This window comes from Ambystoma mexicanum, chromosome 7p (genome assembly GCF_040938575.1).
Source record: "Ambystoma mexicanum isolate Mex_15411 chromosome 7p, UKY_AmexF1_1, whole genome shotgun sequence".
Lineage (NCBI taxonomy): Eukaryota > Metazoa > Chordata > Amphibia > Caudata > Ambystomatidae > Ambystoma > Ambystoma mexicanum.
In genome coordinates this window covers 550,883,934-550,904,337 of record NC_090939.1, presented here as the reverse complement: position 1 = coordinate 550,904,337, position 20,404 = coordinate 550,883,934, and positions in this window count along the sequence as shown.

Genomic DNA, 20,404 nt, shown 5'->3' with positions numbered 1-20,404 from the left:
TGGAAGAGTTGTGAAACTTGACCTCCAAATATACCATTGTGTTTGGCATGTTAATTCTGCTAATGAGCTCATTTGCATGCTGCTATTTCACCTATATTATCCCCATGTCATTACCATTTCAATTGTCAATTGTCCTTCCTGCGTCAGCGGTTTACCTATTGGCTATCAAGTTGACTTCTCCATTCGCCCCTTTTAATGGCATTATATATTACATCTTACTAGCAAAAAGTACCCTAGCAAGGGTCCTGAAGACAGATATGTTAACACACTCATAAATGTTTGAAACTCAATGATCCTGTAGTTCGCTGATCCAAGTCGCTTATCACTTGATGTGCTTTGCACTCGGAAGTAAATTGCACTGAAACTGGACGCGTGTGGCTTGCTTACATACCCCTGAGTAGACGTGGAGGGGAGAGTTGGCATGCTGCACTTCCTGCTACCTTCTGTGCACTCACTCCACCTGTCACCTCGCCCGGGCATGGTTAATTGCACGGTGGTGCAAATATCTTGCCAACGGTTTGTCCGAGGACCTTGAAAGTTGTTTTTCCTAGTCCCAGACTTGTGTTCCTCATGTGTTACTATAAATGAACTTTGTCTGGTCCATCTATGACCACATTGATGTTTCGCTAATTTCAGGCAACCGTCTCATGTTTGAGGAGGCTGAAATCCAGGGAAAGGGGTGGGGTGTGAAAATGGCACGTAGCCAATAATGTCGAGAAGGTCCTATCAGGTAACTATGCAATATTGGTGCAGATTGGTGGAACAGTATGGAATTGCATGAGGAACAAACTCACAGATGTTCTGCTTTATATAGAGAAAGATTTATGGACAGGCACTCCCTAATGTGCCTGCACAAATAATTTATCTGTTTTTTTGGGACAGTCTAAACTTTCAAACATAATCCTCACAAAGAGTTTCCTACCTGTCAGCATCAGAGTATCAGAACTCTTACATCGATTGACAATATTTCACATGTTTCACTCTCTGTCAAGTCTGGGACAATCACATTGGGACATTGGATCTCAAGCAGTCCTCCCTTCTTCCTCTTATTAGGATGCTGAGACTGATTTCTATGATGCATTGTTCTAGGTAGTACATTTCTGGACATTTTCATATTTTGTGCTTCGATAACCTGAATACAGAAACATTATGTAAATGTCTAGTGGGCACCTCCCTCTCCCATTTGCCCAGTCATCTCTGGTTGTTATTTGCAATTGAGGGTGGGAGCTGCAATTAACTGCAGCATATCCACAGATCCCATTTGCGTCCTTATGTGTTCCATAGCATTCCGAACATCAGATAATAAGTTTGCTCCAACCTGACACCCCTCCATCAGTCTCCTCACTTCTGTCAATATTTCCATTGTTAATTTTTTTAAACTCTATGATAAGTTTCATCCCGCATTGTGCATTTATAGTGGCAAAGGAATTTGGTTGTTGGGCTTGTACCTCTTCCTTTAGCTTTCCATGAGCAATGGTATCTTGTTGCATATTTTTCTCTCTCACCTATGACCCGGAAGGCGTTTGTACATTCAAAAGGGATATGCTCTTTTTCTGCATGAATTTTCAAAATTTTCCTTTGAGCAACCTTTACCTAAAATACCTGTAAACCAACAGGCAATGAGTTTCCCCCACCAGTATCGCAATGAAAATCTTTCTTTCTCTTATTAAATGAGCTTGTCGAGCTTGTCACAAGTCCAACTTCAGTTGATGAAGGTTGTGATAGTGCCTCTTAGTCCTTGATAAGGTCCTCAGATAAGTGTGCTACTGAATGTTTCTCATTTTGGGGTGCCACATTGAAGAAGGTTATTTGGCTTTCCTTCTTGACATTGCATCACGGGGGGGGGGATTTTAAGCGAAGTGCAAATCTCATGCAGGGAACAGCCAACGCCAGCACTTATGTGCTGTTGGGTCCCTTGTATGCAATTTTCACCGCTCACAAAGCAGAGTGCATTTGTTAGTAGAAAATGAAGGTGAAATCTCATGTAGTTTCACTTTCAATCTCTGCTTTGTGAGAAATAAAAGCTTGCCTGCAAATTGGGCTTTGTGGGCAGCATTTTATAATGGATCCCTAGGGAATCTGTCTGGTCTTTAGCATGTGTTTAACCCAATGAGCAAGGAGCCTCACAGAGGGCACCAACTTGTTGGAGAGAAGCTGGACCCCCACCAGGGCTGTGGGGGGCCAGCAGCCATACCCTCACCAGCTATGGGAGACCCCAACACCTCCCATATGGCCCACAGAAATGCAACAGAGACCCCAGCAGGCAGCCACATGTTCCAAACTGCGTTTATTTCTGGGCAGCAAAAAAAGAAAAAAACACGCAGAGCATCGTGCACATCGAGAGTTCAGGCACCGTCTCCCCCGGGGCTGGCTTGCAAGCCAGCTTTGTAATCACACTGCAGGCTGACCTCACAGAATTGGATCAGCTCCCAGAAACTTATCTCCTCCTGCTATTGGCTGCTGAGTAATAGGTTACCTATGTAGCCCTTATAGAGAGCATGATAATTAGACATTTGAGTTTTGCGTCAGTGGGTTGGTTTAGCTGTGCCAGCCCACCATTACCTAATTCTAGCTTGTTGCATTATGAATTTGTTCCCATAACTTTTTAGCTGAAGCAGGCATTTCGCACCTGAGCTCTGAGTGCTCATTGGCTAGGCCTGAGCCATTCTTGTTAGAATTATGTTTCAAATGTTGTGCGAGTCTTTGCGAAAATGTCTTTCTTTCCCAGAAAGAAAAGAAAAAAAACACACTGGGTTGCTGTGGCTTACTGGCATTATTGGAGAATTAAAAAATGTTTGTCTGCAGAAAGCAATGTTATCTGACTGCGCGACCTTGGCTGCTCGTGGGTTTTGCGAGGAGCATTGCTGAAGGCTTCTGCAGCCAGTGTTCAGTGAGAGAAATGAACTTGGCTGTAATTTTCCTGAAACATGGCCTTACACTGTGCAATTAGACCATGTTAATTCATATAGGCATTTGCAAGCCTTTAAACAGGGATTTTTGTGTTTGTAGATTCTGATATTGCAGCATTGATTCTAATGTAGCATGGAAGTTGCACTGTTGGTGAAGTGGGTGTGTTTCAGCATATTTGTCACCCATGGGTGCGCTGGGACCTGGTTCAAATGATAAGTGCGCTCCTTGTTCTTCCTGCTGTTCTTCTGTATATGCGCCTGGGGCGAGGGGGCATGGGTTTGATCTCGATTTTCCCTCTTCAGTCCCCCCTCTGGTCGACTTTGTCGACCACACCACCAAGCAGCATCCACCTCCTTCCGGTCTGCATATCTTTGTCAATTCCTTGAAGTGTCCATAATTGTTTACATTGTTGTTGATGAACAGTACATATAGGAGTGTTCTCCTTCTGTGTTCCACCACACTCACTTCTCTTCGTACTTCCTCTGATCACAGGGAGTGGCCACCTTTATTACTGCTGGAACCATGTCGCACACCGCTATCTTCTCCCTTAGTCTGGCTCTTCCTTTCACCATATCTCTTATTTGCATTCTGATGTCTTCTTCTGTTGTTCTCTCACATCTTGCAACGTATCTTGGTCTTGCACAATGATACTGCGCTCTGTAGTAGTGCTTCCGTTACCACCTTCAATCTACCAGCCAGTCATTATGTCATCCATAACCATGCAAGCACTAACCAATTCTTGTCTTTCTCTGTTCAGATGCATTTTTCATCTCCTCTGTCTGTTTCTCTTCTTCCGTTGTTTTCCATCTTGGTGAATGTGTCATTCTTCACATCTTCATTGGACATCACCAACAAGGGCATGCTGATGCGCACCAACGAACAGTCTCCTGCCCAATTCGGTGGTAGTTTCTCTTGATCTTTAGATGCATGTGCTCAATAGTAGTCCATAAGCAGTGATGTTCCTGCTCTCATATCGCAACTTCTCTCAACCTTCTTGCATCCAGCATGATTGTCCACTTCTTGTCACTGTTGTGCTGGTAACATAAGGCTGGTACCTTAACAGTATACGTCCTTCTTCATTCTCCACCCAAGTGACTATCTTCGCTCTTTTGTCTCACTCCATTAGGCACTTATCATATTTTTGTCTCTTTTATTGTATTTTTTGTTCTCTTTTTGTTTTTCTTTCTTCTTTTCTTATTTATTTATTTATTTTTTCTTTTGTTTTTTTTCTCTTGCAGCTTGCTCACTTGTGCATTTGCTCGTTGTTTCTTCTCTCTCTGGTCACTTTCCACATACAGTTGTTCTCCAATTAGCTGCTTTATGTAATCATCTTCCATAGGGGATTACCCCCTTTTTTTTTATCAATCTCAATGTTGCTGTCTTCCCTTGCAATCTTCTTCACACCTTGGGATACATGGGCGTCATGCTCTGCTGTAGTAATTTCTGTTGTAATCAATTCTCTCACGGCATATGTTAAAGAGCAGTCAGGACAGCTCTCTCCAGTGGTGTCCCTACCAATTTTGTACATGTGTGCATGTTGTTGGTCACTTCTGCCATGTGTGTCATGTGTATGTTTTACTCCCTTTGTGTCTGCCCTTACCTCTCCTTACTTTAGCAGCAGCTTTTCCTCACCCACTGACGCTGTAACTCTTCCTGCTTACGTTAGGGAATGTTAGCAGGGGATACAGCAGTAATGCTCACTATTACATATAATTTTCAAATTACCACCCCCATTATTTCGTTCATCATTAATAGTCCCATCGTGAAGGTATAAGTCCTTATTTGCTTGCCCATAACCACTTACACTGCTGGGTCCTTGCAGCTGATGAGATGATAAAGTTGCCCGCCTGAAAATTGCAAGAAAGGCGTTAATACGTTAGTACTTGTTAGTAACCTCAAGCTCCGCAAACTAAACAATCACTAAGGGCAAAATGAAACCTCCCCCTGGACATTTCGTGTTTTCAAAATTTCTTAATATGGGTAGGGAAAATCTTGGGCTGTTTATTCAATGGAAGCAAGGAAATATACTTCAGGGAAACGTGCTCTAAGGGGTCTGATGTTCCTGATAGGGTGGGCAATTGAGTGGGGAATGCTTCACGATCGTTTAATGAGTAGGCCTCAGTGTTACTAGTGGAAGATAACATTAAGGAAATTTTCTACACATTTCTAACAGCATACATACGCAACAACCTGCATGTGCGGGGAAAAGAGAAGGAACAAAACAGTGTTACAGCTGTAGGTGCACAAAATGTAATATGAAACTCAATTAAACTTTGGACATGCGTGTGTCGGTCCCTATTCTAGTTGCTAGTGTGCGTTGGACCAGAGGATGGCCATATTTCCCTAACTCGGGAGTGTTCGTGCTATTTTGCAGTTCACGAAAATCTCTTGCGTTGGCCCTGTTGATCGTTGCTCCCTCGTTGCCAGAGTGGCCACCGCTTTGTAGGGCTTGACGCCTCACACATCTAACAAAGTCCGTCAGGAGGGGAAAATGTCCCACTGTAGTCCGTAGCCATTGGGTGTTAGTTGTCCGTTGTCTTCAGGCCTGCCCTGGGTCCTTTATGTCTGGTGAGAAATGAAATGGAAGCGCTTGAGACCTGAGAATTTACATATTCTTCAATTTCTTGACCTAACCTCTCGGCACTACTCTCACACTATTCAGTGTCCTAGTGGGAGGAGCCAATGGTACACCTATGCACCATCCTGTCACCACCTGGTGGCGTTCAATGGCGGTCTGACTGTAAATTGTTACACAATTCGAAATTTACCTGGAAAATGCGTAGACAACCACTATCCTGTAGCTGTATCCTTAACACATCTGGATCATCTGCACTTAATTTAGGTGAATATAGTCATGACACCCTTAGATCATATATACATAATTCATGCAGTGGTGTACAAATGGGCCTTTGAGTCTTGTATTTACTGTACTTTACTATAAGCTATTTATAGTGCGTGCCTTTGTCCCAACGGGCATCAGGCACTGACAAGCTAAATAGGGAAACATCAGGGTGGTAAATTTGTCATATAGGGTGGCTGTGTTTCTAAATTAAGTGGACCATGTTACTTAGTTAAGATAATCGCAGGGTTTTTAAATCTTTTTTTCTATGGCTCCTCTCTCAACTTCTCAGGGCGTGTCTCGCAGTGAACTGCATGCACGTTAAGCTGATACTAATGAAATTCACTACCAATTATTTGCTACCTGTCCCTCCCCCCTCTTGTATTTATTTATTTATTTATTAATTTACTTCCTCCTTTCTTTCAAACCCAACCATCACAATGTACTCCCATTCTCTCTATCCCACCCCATGTCCACTTGTTAAACCCTACCTACTCTGTTAATTACTCATTTAAGTCTAGTATTTTATCACTCCACTACTTTCATTACTGTTACATTTGAACAATATATTTCTCCCCCCATTATCTGCTCTCAAATTTTAATACAACCATTATTCTCCAGTTCGTGCAGCAATGACCTCTTTCCCTATGTGTGTTGGCTAATGCATTTGTGACAGTGCTGTGCTGAAAAGCGCTTGTGGCATTACTACTTGCACTGTGTTATTTTGTTGCCAAATTGAGTCTGTTGGGAACATGGATCATCCACCCTTTACCTCTATTTCTTTCCTCCCGTGGTGAACTGTCAATGAAATGTGCGCCTCCCCCCTCAAGTGCACCTTCCTCCACCTTGTGTGTCTCATTTAATTGCTGTGTTATTTGTGTATGCATGAGCCTAGTCTCCTTGCTGAAAGATGTGTGCTCAGAATGTAGCTAAATGTACTCTCTTTTTATGCGCTATCTCTATGCACCCCCCTCTGTACCGTGCACCCCCACTATTCTTAAATAATCTTCCTTACTTTCAATATGTGTATGCCTGGTGTTAAACAAGTTATGGCTTTCTCTATTAATAAGGTGGTCATATCCACATCGCTCGTGATGTCTCAAATGTCTCTTCCCTAATGCATGGCCTAGTTGCCCCACTGTCACCCAGAAAAGAGAATATTTTGATACCTATCACCACCCCTATGCAATTGTCCTCTGCATTATTGAGTGTGCATGAGTGTGTGTGTCGGCGTGCGTCTCACCCGCTCTGTTGGGGAGGTGGAGCATGAGTGTGTGTGGCAGAGTAAGTCAAATCAAGTTTGTCTTGGGCTGTCCTATTAGGGGTATAATGTTAATCTATGTCCTTTGAAAGGTTTGTTCCCCATCAGGAATACCCCTCCCAGTCATGTAACCGGTACCGTTGCTATTGTGTCAGTGTTCTGTATGGGTGCTTACTGCTGTGCAGTGCCCCTGTGTTGTTATTCTTGTCAGTCCTGGTGTAGTGGTGCTGTCATTTGTTGTGTCTGTACATGTAGTGGTGACAGTGCCTGCGTTGGTGCTTGTGGTGTCTGCTGAAATGATCCATCCCGCCCCATGTAATCTCCCCACATGGGTGGTGCATGTTGTGGTGGTTGTTGACACTGCTATTGTGATGCTTGTGCGTGTGTGTTGAGGCTGTTTTTAACTGCCCCTCCCATTGCATACTTTAACAATTTATTTTCTGCCTGCTTGTCCTCATCTGCCTTTCTCTGCCTCTGCTGTTCTCTTGCCACAATCTACAATGCACACAGTCAATGTCTAGCGCGCTATCCTTCCTTCCTCCCTTCCATAACCCCATGCTGTCCTATTAGGGGTATAATGTCAATCTATGTCCTTTGAAAGGTTTGTTCCCCATCAGGAATACCCCTCCCAGTCATGTAACCGGTACCGTTGCTATTGTGTCAGTGTTCTGCACCACCCCTTACTGATCCTCTATCATGTTTGGCTGTGCTGTCTCGTTCAGTCCTTCTCTCCTCCTCCAATCCCTTTCTTCCCTTTCCAGTTCCCCCTCTCTGTTGCTATTGTTACTCCTTTCACCTCCCCCGTTATCTTCCTCTGTACCTGTGCCTTCAAATCTGATTCCATGCACTGCAGCCCTCACTTGCTCGCTCCTGTGCTGCTAGTGGGTTGTTCTGCACCTTCCTGTTTGTTCTCTTTAGTGTATTGTGATTGTGTGTGTGTGGTGTTTAAATGTCCTTCTGCTGTTTTCAGTTCTCTCAAGCAATTCATTCCTTGCTTACCATCTGTGTCATCAAATATTACACTCCCGGAGGTGCAGAAGGGTGAGTCCCCTCTTCCCTCTGCTCGTGCTGGTTCAGCGTCTGCTGACGCCTCGCCACTTCCCTTCCCTTCGTGCACACCGTTCAACTGTAGCCAGGTGCTTTTAAACCTATTCCTGTGTAAGTGCTGTGTACGTGTGTCCTTAGCGATTGCTGCACGCTTCTGCAGAAGCCTCCTATGAGCAGCCATGGTTTTTTTTACGTTACCTTCAGTACTTTTGAATCTTTGCACACTATGTTTTACTTACTTATTTCGGCATGGAAGCTGTGTGCTACACAACAGGTGAAGGGGAGTCATTTCTGTATTGTGTGATACATTTTACCTCTATTCAATTTGAAACTTTCGATAGTCCGCTGTTCAGGGAGCAAAAGTTAGAAGATAATTGAACATTTTCAACTTCTGTGAGCCTTCTTTGCTCCACACCTTAGCCAGTGCACTCCACGTGCAGCCCATCTTCACCAAACCATTTCCTTCTCTGGCACACCCCCACAATCTTGCCCATGTGTCTTCCACACACCGCCTCTGGGTCACCTATTCTCCAAATCCAAAACCACACCACTATCTCCTCACCATCAAAACTCTGTGTCCTATGCATCAATCTGAAGGTGACGTCACCAAACTAAAAACACAGTGCAAATGAACAGACAAATGTGCATACGCAGAACAATAACCCATTTCTCCCAACCCCACAAATATCCCAAAAATAAAACCCCACAATCCCCACAGCCGGCTTCCTGTCTCAACTGGAACAAGGTACACCACAATAAAAACTCTTATAATTGGACTGCGCACGCTGCGTTGCCTCGCGCGTGATACGCTCCTCACCAGGGGATCTTAACCAGCCAACTATCTTCCGCACTCGGGAACAATCTAGCTACCTCCTGCGGGGAAACATCATCCACTCACTGAACTAAAACGCTCAATTAGCAGGGAACCTCATCTACTCATTGATCTATAACGTCAATTCATAGGAAATCCAGACCCCGTACATGAAATCGCCATCCAGACCAACCAGCGTGGCACTCCTGTCCTATATGTGGGGAGTCACTACCCCACTCAATAGGCTCAAAAACACAAGAAGGGACCACTGTCACCGCTCCAGTCCCAACTACAATTCACGTGCCGATCACCACCAATGCGCCGAATTTTGCAACAATGTACAATCACCCACCACCCAATTTACAATGCCTCCCCCCAGTTTCTACCCAAACTAAAAAACTTCACATTTCTGCAACATACTGATCAACAATACATTATAATACTTGAAACATTTGCCACAATCATACCCTCCCCTCAAAGCCCATGTTGCTGGTTAACTTACATTTCCTATGCTGCACTGGCACTTGCTCTGCTGCTGGACACCCCCTCAAGGCGCTTCACCGGACCCCTTCTCCTGCAGGGCTCTCACCTGCCCTCAAGTGGGGTATTTCCAAGTGGCCCGATGCCTTTAGCCGGTTACGCATTTTCCGGTGGTCTTCAGGTGCAGGCGAGGGTCCCACAGCTTCCACGAGTCGGCAGGGACTGCAGTTCAACGCAGGGCTTGCGCAGGCAGTGCTCATTCACCCATGTTACAATGAGCAATGAGCCTCACAGAGGGAACCAACTTGTTGGGGAGAAGCTGGACCCCCACCAGGGCTGTGGGGGGCCAGCAGCCATACCCTCACCAGCTGTGGGAGACCCCAACACCTCCCATATGGCCCACAGAAATGCAACAGAGACCCCAGCAGGCAGCCACATGTTCCAAACTGCGTTTATTTCTGGGCAGCAAAAAAAGAAAAAAACACGCAGAGCATCGTGCACATCGAGAGTTCAGGTGCCGTCTCCCCCGGGGCTGGCTTGCAAGCCAGCTTTGTAATCACACTGCAGGCTGACCTCACAGAATTGGATCAGCTCCCAGAAAGTTATCTCCTCCTGCTATTGGCTGCTGAGTATGAGGTTACCTATGTAGCCCTTATAGAGAGCATGATAATTGGACATGTGAGTTTTGCGTCAGTGGGTTGGTTTAGCTGTGCCAGCCCACCATTACCTAATTCTAGCTTGTTGCATTATGAATTTTTCCCCATAACTTTTTAGCTGAAGCAGGCATTTCGCACCTGAGCTCTGAGTGCTCATTGGCTAGGCCCGAGCCATTCTTGTTACAATTATGTTTCAAATGTTGTGCGAGTCTTTGCGAAAATGTCTTTCTTTCCCAGAAAGAAAAGAAAAAAAACACACTGGGTTGCCGTGGCTTACTGGCATTATTGGAGAATTAAAAAATGTTTGTCTGCAGAAAGCAATGTTATCTGACTGCGCGACCTTGGCTGCTCGTGGGTTTTGCAAGGAGCATTGCTGAAGGCTCCTGCAGCCAGTGTTCAGTGAGAGAAATGAACTTGGCTGTAATTTTCCTGAAACATGGCTTTACACTGTGCAATTCGACCATTTTAATTCATATAGGCATTTGCAAGCCTTTAAACAGGGATTTTTGTGTTTGTAGATTCTGATATTGCAGCATTGATTCTAATGTAGCATGGAAGTTGCACTGTTGGTGAAGTGGGTGTGTTTCAGCATATTTGTCACCCATGGGTGCGCTGGGGCCTGGTTCAAATGATAAGTGCGCTCCTTGTTCTTCCTGCTGTTCTTCTGTATATGCGCCTGGGGTGAGGGGGCATGGGTTTGATCTCGATTTTCCCTCTTCACACACAACACAAGAAGTTCTAACTACCAAAAGTTTGAATCTTTCGTGGTATTTGTTTTGGTGTTTTGGTGGGGTCAGTGTGGAAAAAAATGTAAACAAGGCTGCAGGGGGTTGCAACATCAGCCCACTATAGTACACAGTATAGTGAGCCAGGGTAGCGGGGGACACCCCTGCATGTTCACATGGGAAATGTATGAACATTTTGTATTTGTGCATTTCCCATGCAAACATTTCCGTCGCTGCAAAATCAGCCGCAGAAAATTCACGTAGATCTGGTTAACCAAGGCTTATAACCTAGGTATTCTTTTGTTTTACACCGGAGTAAACATTTCTTGCAGTAGTAAAACTTGGTGCTCTTCCAAGATGGAGGAGGAAAGAAAAGCAGAGATGCAAACTCCGCTTTGCTGCACTCCTACACCTTGGAACGCAACTAAAATACGGCTGAGCAGGAAAGTGAAACATAAAAGAAATACACCAGACATTTACACTTTCACTTTCCACTCTGCCCACCAAATAATGACCTCCATTGTGATAAATTTCAAGGCAAACTATTTGCTTGGATAATTCCAACAGTTCTTTTATTTTCTACAGCCATTGTATTTGTAAATATCACTCTGTCGACATATATTTTAGTCTTTGATCACTCCAGTTATGTTTATATAACTACACAGGACTACAGGCTGTCAGGTGGAAACACGAGTTACGTACAGTACACAAACTGCTTTCCATAACAGTACCATACTGGAACCTACGCTTGTGAGCCTGTTGTCTTGAAATGTTGTCCTATTACTGTAAATCTAGTTCGACTAATATAATTTGTACTACTCATATTATTGACCTAACCATTGATTACATCCTCTTGTGCATGAAGTGCTCAATGTTAGTAGTATTATTACTAGTATTGTTTTCTCAGACTATGGTCGAAGTGTTCAACAGAGTACTGCAAGTATTTAAAAGCTGTGATATAGTGTCAGCAAAATTGCTTCATTTCCAAGTTTATATCCATCATTTGCATTCTTGGATTTGCAATTAATCAAACTAATTGAATTAAAGACACAGGTCGGTGGTGGACATGTCCTAAAATATAAGAGTTAGACTTACAATAACCATTTACAAATATCAATTACAATCCTTTGTGAAATAATCTCAGTCAGTGCTCTCTGTTATTGCTAGTTCACTGAGATTCTAACTAAACCCTAGTGCACGTTCTATCCCTAGCCAGCGCTGGTGGTCCGCTTATCTAGGGTTAGGGCAAAGAAAAGAGAGACTTGCCCTAATCCATATTCTAATCACCAAACATGACTTTCATAACAGGAAAGTGCTCTTAAAACCGTGTGTAATTGGCTTTGCAAATGAAATTATTCAACTTTAATCATTTTCTTTGCTATGCAAAGAAAACAATTAAAGTTTTAAGAACAATTTCCTGTTATGAAAGTCATGTTTGGTGGTAATACTTCACCGCCAGCGTCCCTGGAAGCCCCACTACCAAGAGGAGACACAAAAAAGTAACACTAAGTCTCCTGTGTACATGAACCACCTAAGTGGTAAAACATCAATTGAACATGTACATTCTTATTTAGAATGTTAAAAACCACCACTTAGTTGGTGGATGTCTAACAAATACAGTACACGTTCATTAAGAGATCACAACACCAACTCTTACCAGGTAGTGAGTCTTGCCCAAAAAAAACATTGTTTAAACACGGGCAGAGCTCAATGCCCATGTCCACCAAAAGATGTGCTTTGTTTTGCAATGCCTGCAACTGACTGTCACCACAATGATTCGAATGCTGTCTGTTGACTGCTCCCTGTGACCTAATAAACAAATAACCCCTTGTGGCATTGTTACAATGTTCTAAAGAACTAATTTCTAACATTAGGAAAAAGTCAGTCAGGTCCCGTGCCCCCCACGACTGGAGAAACTGCTTACCAGAATTGACAGGAGAGGGCATCCCCATGATGTAAACAGGGTTTAGCTATTCACCCATGCTGATAGAGTGCATACCGTGCACCACTCCCAGGGCCATCTTAAGCACTTTTGGGGCACAGGGCATGGAAACCTTTGGGGCACCCCTCCACCAAACTAATAGAATTAAGGGATCCAGAACATCTGGTTGGTCCCCCCCTTGTCGCAAACACAACTCATAGCTTGATATGCTTCCTCTCACAATCACAATACGCATGGGGAACTCACTTCCAGTCCCCTTTGCCTCTTCAATCTTGCTATAATCAGAATTATAATATACAGGTATCATTTCAAGGACAACATTAGCAGCCCATGACAAGGGTACTTGTGTTTTAACATAGGCACTGGAACCTTTTCATCAACAGCAACCACAAGGAATGTACACTGGCCAAACACTGGCAATAATATTAATGCAGGACACAGATTGCATGAAAAATGTGTCCATAATACAGAATAGACAGAGGACTCAGATGTTCTGCCTCACAGAATACAAAAGTGTTCGAGCACGGAGACAGAAGACCAATTGGAAGCAAGGAGAAAGCTACACATACCATAGCATAGATAGTGGATGAAGACTAGGAGCTACCAGGAAGGTGTATATAGCCAGATGGACTGAGGTTAAAAGAGGGACATGGTAAGAATTATTGTCATTTGAGAGCAAAGTAACAAGTCGCTGTGGTGTGTAATATATCAGTGCTCACAATTATCATAGGTAAAGCAACACTATAGCCAGTGACCCTATGAGTGAGGCTTTTTGAAGATCATACCCTGACAACGAATTCACTCTGAAGGGCTGACAATTTTGAAAAGTTTCAGCACTGGCCTTTGTGACAGGTTAGGCAATATGAGATTAAGAGATTAATTCGCAGAGCATTTTCCAATGGCGTTTTGCCATTATATAACACTTATGGTAATTAGGCCCGAAATGAGATGCCCATAATTGTTCTGGTTGTTTACTGCGCAGCCTTTTTTTGTCAAATTCTATTTGATTGAATTTTTTATATAGAATTTAATGGGGCGGTGGATTAAGGTAATAATACATGTGAGGGGATATAGGGAAGCTTGCATGGGGTCTCCCTGTGCATATATATGCAGTGAAACTAATTTATAAAATAACATAGATCCCCCAGAATCACATATTGGTTAAGAGGTGAAGCTGGGATTGACACCCACTCTGCAATTACTGCACTTTATCAAATTATTTTTTTTTTCTCCAGTTCTTACCATGAACTAAAATAATCCCATTTTATAGAACTGATTCGGAAAGTACACAATTCACACAAACCAATATAACAATTTGCTTAAAATAAAACCATTATAGAAGCATATTGTGCAAATGGATTATTTTAGCTACGTTGTCTCCATCATCAAGAGAAGTATATAAGTACCAGCATACTAATTGATGGACCTTAAAAGATTTCCTCTGGGTTTCTATTTTGTATGTTAAAGCATTTAATACACCGAAAATGCAGGCATGTGAAATTGTTGTTCAAGAATGTGCAGAAAAAACTTTGAATTGTACAAAAAATAGAACCGTTTTTGTGTCAACCAAGCAAACCTTAATATATACTTGCCAGAGATCAGGTAATGGGCTAAACAATGCCCTCAGCATTTGAGAAGGCAAATGTAAATGATATAAGATGATTTGACCAAGATCACTGCATTATTTACCAGCAGAAACAGGATACAGTCATGAACTCTTTGGTCCCACAGTCTTGAATTTGGATACCTAATCACCTCTTGAACTAACACTTTATGCTCATCATTGGAGATGATAACCTAGTTTTTACAACTCTCCATCTGAACAAACCAAGTGTTAGACCTTCCCCATATTGATGAAATGTTAGTTTTGATACTAACCGCTGTCTAGTGCAGGTACATTGTGCCACAAAACAAAGTACATATACAGCAGGTTTAACAATTTCAGAGATAGGAAAGGCTGAGTCAGCCTTGCTGGAATGTGGCATTGTAATCTTGCTTTTGAACACAGATCTCTGCAACGAGTACTCAACCCACCAAGCGAACTTCTGAACCATTGTGTCAGGCACTCACATTTATTCCTATGCATTTCAACTTTGGCTGTTGCACACAGTTAATATAATCCCCACAGAAAGGTGAAATGCAACAGGATTTGTACAGTAATGAACACACACACTATCAGGCCGATTCATGGAATTAATGTGCGCTGAAATTTTCAGCGCAAGCGTGCGAAAGCGTGCGAATCGCAGTGCCAGTGCGAAAATCGCAGTGAAACCCGCACACAGCGATTCATGGAAGTCCATGCGTGAGGAAATTCCAGGATGTGCGCCAAAATTCTGCGTGGCGCACTCTGGCGCACACGTCTCCAAACAGTGTGCACTAAGCGCACAGCGAAATCGCACATAGCGTGACGCACACAACAAAAGTAGGAGGAACAGAGGGCGTGACACGCAGAGTGGGGAACAACTCGTGAAAATGTGGGCGTCACGGGGGAAATACAGGAGGCAAGTGCGTGGAACGCCCACGCGCACGTTCAAAACACGCATTCATGGAATCGAACGGGGCTAACGCGTGCGCCAAAAAAGACGCGCTAATCCAGAAACACGTATGCCAGCAGGAAGCAGGCGTACGTGGACCTGTGCAGCATAAAAGTGCACGCAAACAACAAACAAGCACAGACGCCAGGATGAATATACCGTTCCTAGCAGCAGTGGTCGTGGGATACCGCAGGAGGAGGAGGAGGATAGTCAGGCCCAGAATTTTTACACCCAGAACCAGCCTTTTTGGGATGCCTGAATACCAGGTGTATGGGAGGTACAGGTTTCCACCTCACATAATACTCAACCTGGTCAGTGAGTGGGAGGATGACCTCACATCACCCACCTTGTGCTCCCAACCACTCAGCCCCCTGCAGAAGGTCCTCAATGTACTGCACTTCTTGGCCACTGGATCATTTCAACGGACAGCTGGCATAGTGCGGGGGGGTGTCACAGGCCACGCAGTCACGCTGCCTACACCAGGTCGTGGCCATCATGACTGCATGCCCATCAGTCTGCAGGCACATATACCTGCCCAGAACACCTGCAGAAAGGCAGGCTGTCGTCCAGGATTTTTACGGGTGGCACACTTCCCCAAAGTGCTAGGTGCCATTGACTGCACCCATGTGGCTCTACGTCCCCCCAGGCCATCAGAGCACATCTACAGAAACCGCAAGCACTGGCATTCCATCAACGTCCAGGTAGTATGTGATGCCAAGGGAATCATCACCTCAGTATATGCCAACTATCCAGGGTCCACCCACGACAGTTTTGTTTACAGAATGTCAACCCTAAACCGGGACCTAGAAGCTGGGCGGCATGACGATACATGGCTGCTCGGTGAGTATAAATGCCACAGCACATGCATGCATGTCAGATACTGAGCAATGTCACAACCCCACTAATGATACCCATCACCACCTCCCCAGGGGACAGTGCCTACCCTCTGAGCACCGACATGATGACTCCAATTCGGGACCCCACCATGCCACCCGAGGTAAGATACAACACAGCCCACATTGCAACCCGGGGCATAGTGGAGCGCACATTCGGAGTGCTCAAGTAACGCTTTCGCTCCCTTGACCAGTCTGGCGGGCAGCTGTTATACGCTCCCCCAGTAGTGTGCAGGTTCATAGTGGCAGCATGTGTCCTGCACAACATTGCAAGATGCCGGGGCCTGCCCGTGGACATGGTGGTGCCCCCACATCCCCAACCACAAGCACGCTTGCTGCGCATGGGAGGGGAAAGGGCACGGGGTGAGGCAGCCCATACACAGCTGGTGGATAATTACTTCACCTAAAATCACACCCCTGTGGAGTGCACACAGCCCTGGCACATGCCAGCTGACAATCAATGATGATGACATAAGGGACAGACAAGTGTCACAACCATACCAGCCTGAGATTGGTCACCTGGAAGTGTTACATTGTGTGCCCTACCTACACAAACACCACCAATGCTGTGTCATCAAACAACACACTTCTATGCTGCAAAAATCATTACCCCCTTGCAAAATACCACATGACAACAGTGCCATGTCACCCAACCACTCCCCAGCACCGCCACACAACACACCATGGCATGTCATGCTATGTGAGAGCAAACAAAGCAATCCCCAAAACATCACACAAGTGTCAAAGTACAGTGTCCTAAATGGAAACTGCCAACACACAATATGCTCCCAGTAATGTAGAACTAACAACACACATTACCAAATACTTACCAACAATACAATGCAGCTACACAACCTCAAACATAGCATAAACATGACAGTACTAAGTTAAAGTAGTGGTAGTCTTACAACCTGATCATGCCAGCACATCGGCCACTTCCAACTGTACAGTGCTATGCCACGCAAATGTCCAAGTGCACTGCTTACAACATGAACTCCATCTCCAAAGTAGACGGCCTTGTGAAGACATGAGGAATTAACCTGCAAATTAGTCCAAAGACATGGATGCACAAGCACATAGCAATACAACATGCAGTGTATAATTCAACAACAATATCCACTAGGAATGTATACACAGTATTGCCTACTGACTGCCCACATAGCTCATGGGAGTCCTTCGTCACTGTGTAAGTCAATGTCACTTGGGCACACCCTTTGCAAGCCCATGGAAACGGGAAGCAGGAGGGGTGTGTGTCTCACAAACCCAAGCATCTAACCCAAACTCAAGACAAGCCTGCATGTGCCCAGTCGGAATACAGTGGATGCCCACGGGAGCCACACAAGACAACACACTGCAAAAAATAAAATTAAAATAAAAATAAAAAATAAAAAATGGCCATGTGGGGGCCGGGGAGGGGGGGGGGGGGCACCCAGGAGGTCCGAGGACAGGGTGCACACCAACACCCACCTGTGTGGATGTTGGGAAAAAAAAACACCTTCATGAGCTCATGGCCTGCACGGCTATGCCAATGTGGGAGAACTGCTGCTGTCGCTATCATCACCCTCTGCTGCTGCCACAGGAGGTGGTTCTGCCACAGGAGGTGGTGGTGCAATGGGAGGCAGCCCATGCAAAGCCCTGGTATGGTCCTCCATGGCAGCAAGCATGCAGGTGTGGAAGGTCTCATTTTGGAGGATTATAGTGCGGAGATCCCCATGCAGCACCTAACGTGATGCACGGATCTCCTCCCGAGTTGCCTGCATCTCAGCTGAGAGCGAACGTGTGAGCCGCTCCAGCTGCTGTCTGTCCTCAAGTTAGTGGAAGCCTCAAGGTCAACAAGAGTCTCCCTGAGGTGATGGAGTTCTACCCTTAGGGCTTCCCTGTGGCCCTGGGACTCTATTGATATCGATTGGAGTAGAGTCTCCAGTGCCGCCCGTCGGTCCCTTTTGGACGCCACCATGTCCTCCCTGTGTGATTGGCAAATGGAGTCTGTTGCCTGCTGTAGTAGCTCCATCTGCCTTTCAGGGGGGACAATGGAAGTGGCCACCCTCTCCATTGCTTGAGCCATCATCTCAACTGATGCTGCCTGTTAGGTTGCCATACCGTAAATGGATTGTTCCCATGCGGTATTGCCTGGTGGCGTACGGCCACCGCGTTGGCGGGTACCACACCTGTTTGGGGCAAGGCGATCTGCGCCTTGCTGTGCCGGCACTGCCTGAGGCTGTAGGACTGCATTCCCCCTCTGATCTGCTGGCCCAGGAACAGGATCAGATGCTGTGGAGTGTGACCCTGCATCCGTAACCGCCAAAGGCAGACTTACCAACATTGACATCCCCATAGAGGGTTCTACCCCTGGTACAGGTGGGTTGGACAGAACAGAATCCCTGCCAAAAACACTTACCTGCGACGGCACATAGGTCTCATCATCCGAATCAGCACCTGAATAGAGGTCTAGGGAGGTGCACCCAGAGGCACCCTTCGATAGAATGTTCTGCAGCAAGATTGGGTTCTCACCCACCACCACACCACGTCCCCCGTTTGGTGCCCGGTCGTGCCTGAGATTCCTCCTGGGTCTGCACCATCTCCTCAACCTCAACAACATCAAGTGCGTCATCCCCTGCAAAAACATGAAAGACAAAAAATGGAAACAAGCATTAGCACCATAGCACACAAATAGGCCTGACAAGCTACATAACCAGTACATGATTTACACGATTCACACATGTCCCACATGACCATAACCCTCCCATGCATGCACTGTCACTGAGTTTGAAGGGGACCCAAAAGGCAGACACTGATGACACCTACATGGAAGAGCAACACATTTGCTGCATGCTGGGTAGCACTGCCATCACACATTGGCCTGTGAGTGGCATGTCCAATACACATACATGACACATGCCATCACACAGATGGCATGTACCATAGCCATGGTAAATTCCACATGTTAGTGAATGAATACTGTCAGCCATCCATGTGAGATGGACATGATGAGATGGAAAATGCTACATAGTGTGACAAAATAGTCATGTGCCACACACTGCAACACATCCAGTGTACAAAATTACAGTGATTGCAGGCCGATGTACACATCAATGGTTTGTCACTTCAACATGACAGGAAACAACTATCATGTTCCACATTCAAACAGGCCCCATAAATTCCTGTGATCAGGCCAATACTCAATTAGCCTGAATGGTCAAATCATTCATCTAACAAGGTAACACATGTGGTCCAATGTGGGGTTCATCAATGACAGAAGCATGTCACAAATGTGACAATAGGGCTGAGGAATGCATAGCCAAAGTGGGAGAATTTAAACAATCAGCCTGAACGAACAATGAAAAATACAAACAATGTAGTTGCAAGATGCCACTTCAAGGGCAACTGCCGTAATGTTGATCCAAATTACTAATGTGGGCAGAAGGGATACTGTCACACCTAAATCCAAGGCCGCTGGTTGTTTTGGATGAAGCACATGGGTGACCCATACCACTCAGGCACACACACCCTCACCTGGCACTCAATCAGAACCCGTCACCCAAATAACATACACGTGCATTACACACACATGCATGGGCACTCACCGGACAATGCTTCATAATCAGGTAGTCCTCCCACACCTTGGATCTGTTCCTCTGTGACGAAGGCCCCAGCAACAGACTCATGTTCAGTGAGTTTGTTGTCCTCTTGTGGAGACCCACCGCCAGTCACCAGAGTAGCGGCATAATTTGAGGCCAGCTTGTTCTTTGCTCTGCGTTTCAGGTCATTCCACCGCTTGTAGCAATCATCAGCTGAGCGCCTCACAAATCCAAGGGCACTTATGCGGTCGGCGATGGTCTGCCAGTGTGCCTTACATTGACCAGGTGTGGTCTTGCACCCTGCAGTCACCACCATCTTGCACCCTGCTTGCAACGGCGGAAGACGGTGTGGAGCCATCCAGGTTGGTGGTTTCCACAGAGGAGGAGGAGGCCGCTACTGAGCCGCACATGGGGCCTGGTGGGGGTGGTACCACTGGTGCAAGTGGTGCAGTCCAGGGCCAGGGGCAGGAGGCAGCACAGGTCACCACGGAGGGGCCTGTGCATGTTGCTGTCCCTGACCCTGTGACTGCACCACCATGCACCAGCAGGGATGCCCCATCCCAGACCCGTCCGCAGGTAGGGGGGATGTCAATGTCATCTGACACTCCTCTACCTGCGGACGAGGGGATCCCTGGCTGTATGGAGAAGGTCCTGATTGGTGTCGCGTTGCGCACGCTGCTCTTCGTGATGATGTGCGTGCTCCCCCCAGGAAGCACGCACATCATCAC